Consider the following 5,167-nt stretch of genomic DNA (forward strand, 5'->3'; position numbering starts at 1 on the left):
AGAAACTGATGTTGAAATTCTCATGAATACATGAAAATTATGTTTCCAGATGAACAGTGGGGTGGGGGTGGGGAAGACTTGAGTTTTAGAAAAATCACACTGGTTTTTATGTGACCCCAAGGAGAGATCCTCCTTTAAAAAAAATACAAAACAGCATGAAATTCATTTATTTGGGTGGTTAATTTACAGTTCAAAGCTGTCGGACACATGGCCAAGTGGACAGACCAGCTTTTGTCCTTTGCATGAAGCAGCTGCCTTCTCCGGGAGACCTCAGCTCTGGTGGTTCGCCAGAGATAATGTTTTCTTAGATGCTGTGTCTCTTTCCAAATACCTTTCAGTTGTAAAACTAAACCTGCTGAACTCTCTCCACAGCTGGGCCTGATTAGAGCCAATCTGTGATTCCTACAGAAAAACTTTATTAGCCTTTAAAGAAGCTGCTAAAGAAGCTGCTGTGTCCCCGCTGGGCGGCCTTCGAGCACCGAAGCCTCTCAGGCGGCCCAAGCAGGTCATTTGGGTGGGGAATATATGTTTAATGCACATGCCACATCCACTGGCTGAGGCCTGCCTAGCCACTCCAAAAGAGTTTCACTAACAAGGAGGGTAGAGGAAGCCATGGGTGATATTCTTGTCTGCTAAATAGAAGGAACATTTTTGGCTCTCAGAAGGAGCAACCCTGACATCAACCCGCAGACAGTCTGGAACTGTGGGAGGAAGAGATGATGTGTCTCCCTGTTGAAAGAGAGAAAAGGGGGAAGATTACACCCACAGTTGTGGCTCACCCATCGCCTTATTTGGTTTATGACTTCCTTGGCTGTTTTTCTTAGTGAATAAGGTCTACACCAGTAACGGAGTGGATGTATTCAGCTAGGTTTGCCTGTGAGGTGCTCTATTGGTTGGGGATTGGGGGAATTGGGAAGATACATAAAATATATCTTGGGAAAGAACATTTGCAGACTACAACCTGAACAGAGAGCCAAGGAATAATAGGAACTACTGCTGAAAAACAAAGTCTTTTTGGGGATTGAACTTTTCTGTAGGAATATGTTGTACATGCAAATAAGTAGGTGGGTGGTAAATGTTGGGGCTAGAGGGATGGCTCAGAAGTCACAGCACTAGCTGCCCCAGGGTTCAGTTCCCATCACAGCTCACAATTCGCTGTAACTCCATGCTGAGGAAATTTGACTCTCTTGTCTGGGCCAGTGGGCACAAGACGTGCTGTACATACATACGTGCAGGCAAAAACCTCATGTACTTAAAATAAAAAATAAATCTGTTTTTTAAATTGGAAAACAAAATATAAACAAATTATATGTAGATAAGAATTTAGCTACATGGGGGGCTGAAGAGATGGCTCAGTGGATAAGAGCACTAACTGATCTTCCAGAGGTCCTGAGTTCAATTCCCAGTCAGTGGGTAAGAGCACTAACTGATCTTCCAGAGGTCCTGAGTTCAATTACCAGCAACCACATGGTGGCTTACAACCATCTGTAATGGGATCTGATGCCCTCTTCTGGTGTGTCTGAAGACAGTGTACTCACATATATAAAAAATAAATCTTCGCCAGGCAGTGGTGGCGCACGCCTTTAATCTCAGCACTTGGGAGGCAGAGGCAGGCAGATTTCTGAGTTCGAGGCCAGCCTGGTCTACAGAGTGAGTTCCAGGACAGCCAGGGCTATACAGAGAAACCCTGTCTCAAAAAAAAAAATCTTAAAAAAAAGTTAGCAATATTGTTTTTAAACTGGGTAAAAAATTCTAATAAGCCTAAAATTAATTCAAGGAGCTATAGTTACCTAAATATAATATAACAATGTATTTTATATAACATACATAACAAATACAACATTTAGCACATTATACATATATTTGAGACAGGGTTTCATGTATTCCAGGTCGGCATTGAGCTTGCTATATAGCCAAGGATGACTTTAAACTCTTCATCCTCAGACCTGCACTTTCCAAGGAATCACAAGTATGTTCCTTCAAGTCTTGTTTATATGGGAGTGGACAGTGAACCCAGAGTTTTGAACCCACTGGGCAAGCTCTCTACTAACCAAATTACATCCTCAGCCCCCAAACATCCTTATTTTTGAAGTAAAAAAAAAATAGACTTTAAAGTTGTAATTTCTTTTTAAATTACATTTAAAGACTAATACTGAACCTCATCCACAGGATTATCCTGCAAACATGATTGATAGCAAGTCATGCCCAGCCTCTACATGAATATAATGTAGTATGCAGTCACCACATTGGATGAACACATACAAATAAGAAAGATATATGCTCTTTCTTTCCATTATTTCACAGTCTTTGATGTACTTATTTGGCACTGTAGGTGATGAATAGTTTCCTGAAGAAAAATCTTGCAACTATTTAACAAGAGAATTATGCTAAATTTGTCATGTTTCTTATTCACTGCACTGTGTCTACAGCCAATGTTAGCTATATTGTCTGGATAGCATGTGTGACGTCAGTTCACAACAGAGAAGGCAGTACACACTGCATTGTTCTCAGGCAGAAGAGCAATGCCAGCCTTCAAGAACACTGAGAGTTGGGGAATCGGGTAGCCTGGGGAAGCCAGAGAGGGACTGCCATGCTGGCACACTGCGATTCTCCAGTCAAAAGCATTTCCCAGGAGCTCAGTCCTTTTCTCATCATGATTAGATATATACTTTTATTATCACTTTCTTCTAAGGCTCCTGAAGAAGTGTCAGTGATGAAAACACATAAGACAATACAATACATAATCAGAAGTTAAAAACAGGGTGGAGCTTCCTTTAGAAGGCAAACAATTAAAAGCTCGACCTACCATATATGACTCTGCTCCATGCCTGAGCACACCTGTTTTCTAGGTGTTTACATAGAGCACACCTGGCCTACGCATCACTGAGATGGGTAAACACCATGTAGACTACAGTATGATTCACTACAGAAGCACAGGTACAGAAACATGATACGTATGCACAATGGAGCTTAGCCATGAAGAAGAATAAAGTTATGTTGTTGCAAGAAAAGTAGATGCAATAAGAAATAATTCTATTAAACAAGTTCAGGCAGTTTTTGAAAACAAATATTATATGTTTTCTCTTATGCATGGCTGATATATGTGTGAATTGTATGTATGTATACATAATATGTGTATACATATATAGATATATATCATCTATATATCTATGATATGAAAGTAGAAGCCAAATTGTCTTGGCAGCAGTTCCTAATACATGAGTCATGGCCTCTTTCCAGGTTGTATATCAGATATCCTGTATATTAGATATTTACATTATGATTTATAACAGTAGCAAAATTACAGTCATGAAGTAGCAACAAAATAATTTTATGACTTGGGAGGAAGGGTCACCACAACCTGAGGAACTGTATTAAAGGGTCACAGCATTAGGAAGGTTGAGAACCACTAGTCTAGGGGCAAATAAGGGACAAGCGGGAGGGGGGAAACCTGAAGAAGATGACAGTAGGGAGTGGGGAAAGATGCTCTGTATATAATGTACATGTGTTTGAAAGACCCTCATTAGCACACTACCATGTACAGTGACTATGTGAAGTAAAATCAAAATTAAACGAGGTAAAGAGAAATAAATATACAGAAGTTAGAAAGCAGATAAATGGTAACCGGACAGAGGAGGCCAGTGAGCAATGAAAAGCAGTAACCTGTCCTGAGGGAAGCACAAGGTAACAGCATGTGCCACCACCGCCTGGCTCGTAATGAGATCTGATGCCCTCTTCTGGGATGTCTGAGGACAGCTACAGTGTACTTAGATATAATAATAAATAAATCTTTAAAATAAAAAAAAGGGCCGGGCAGTGGTGGTACATGCCTTTAATCCAAGCACTTGGGAGGCAGAGGCAGGTGGATTTCTGAGTTCGAGGCCAGCCTGGTCTACAGAGTGAGTTCCAGGACAGCCAGGGCTACACAGAGAAACCCTTTCTTGAAAATCCTCTCTGCGTCCCCCCCAAAAAGAAGAAGACTATAGGTTAAAACCACTGAGGATTCAGTCAGCCAAGTGCTTACAGTGTTATCAGAGTAGAATACACTTTGGACTTAGGGAAATAGACCAGAATGCCTGAAGACCAAAAGTTTGAAAACACCATCATACACTTTCTGCTAACTGAAAAAAAATCAAATTTGTTTTTTATATATTGAACTTGAACCAACCAAGAGACATGCACTAAGACTAGAAACAAGACATGGCCTGCTTTCTGGAGGTGGGATGAGGCAAGAGACCGCCTAGCCGTGGAAGGATGCAGGGTGCAGTCGTGTCCTCCAGCCCTACCTTCTGGGAAGAGATGGCGATGAGGTCCTCCTGCCCCATACCACCTCAGCCCCATCCCCACCAAGCACTCGTGCAAGGCTTCAAGTCCCACCATCTTTCCAGAACCCCTGGGATTTCTGAACTCTGAAGAGATACAGGGAAAAAAACAATAAAATACAGTCAGAGACTCTAAGAAAATACATACTTTCCGTCTCTCAAAATTCTTCAAGGAAAGGGAAAATGAGCAAAAATAACAAAGAGATGTTTTTCTTCCCATTCTGGGGTGGGGACTAAACAGGTCTTGACTAGCCGGTGAAGACAGCTACCCCTTAAATGTGGGGTCACACAAAAGTTATAGCTGTGTTTTATGGTGGAGTCAACAAATGCATACCTATTGAGTATTCATCTGACTATATAATTTTCCTATGGAAAAATGACTTTTGTAGTTCAGAAAAAAATGTCTGGAACATGTATTGCCCTTGGTTATTTAAAGACTTACAAAGATGATTAGGTCATGATTTATAGGAACCAGGAGGGTTTTTAAACAATACCCACTCTAGTGTAGGAAGTTGGTTCAGCAGTGGGTACTTGAAGCAGGTTGGAGGCCCTGAGCTCTGATCCCTAGAAGCCACAGAGAGCCCAGTGTTGCAATGCATGCACAGTGCCATCCCAATGCTCCTGAAGCTAGGGTGGAGCCAGGAGAGGGTCTGAGAACTTGAGATGTCTCTAGTGTGGCTTACTTGGCCATGGACAACAGTGGCTCTGCCTAAATAAGGCAGAAGATGATGACCAAAACCCAAGGATATCCTCTGACCTCCTCCACATGTACATCCACACTTATATATATGAATGTGCACACACACACATACATATACACAACACATATGCACATACATACACAC

At 41.6% G+C, this 5,167-nt stretch overlaps 1 protein-coding gene across 1 annotated transcript in view; it reads right to left on the bottom strand.

Annotated features, from left to right (window-relative positions):
- The window catches only part of Enpp3 (ectonucleotide pyrophosphatase/phosphodiesterase 3), a 127,020-nt gene that overhangs the window by 19,026 nt on the left and 102,827 nt on the right, over positions 1-5,167 (bottom strand). The gene's annotated exons all lie outside the window — the stretch shown is intronic.

The sequence above is a fragment of the Mastomys coucha genome, unplaced genomic scaffold (assembly GCF_008632895.1).
Source record: "Mastomys coucha isolate ucsf_1 unplaced genomic scaffold, UCSF_Mcou_1 pScaffold2, whole genome shotgun sequence".
Taxonomy (NCBI): domain Eukaryota; kingdom Metazoa; phylum Chordata; class Mammalia; order Rodentia; family Muridae; genus Mastomys; species Mastomys coucha.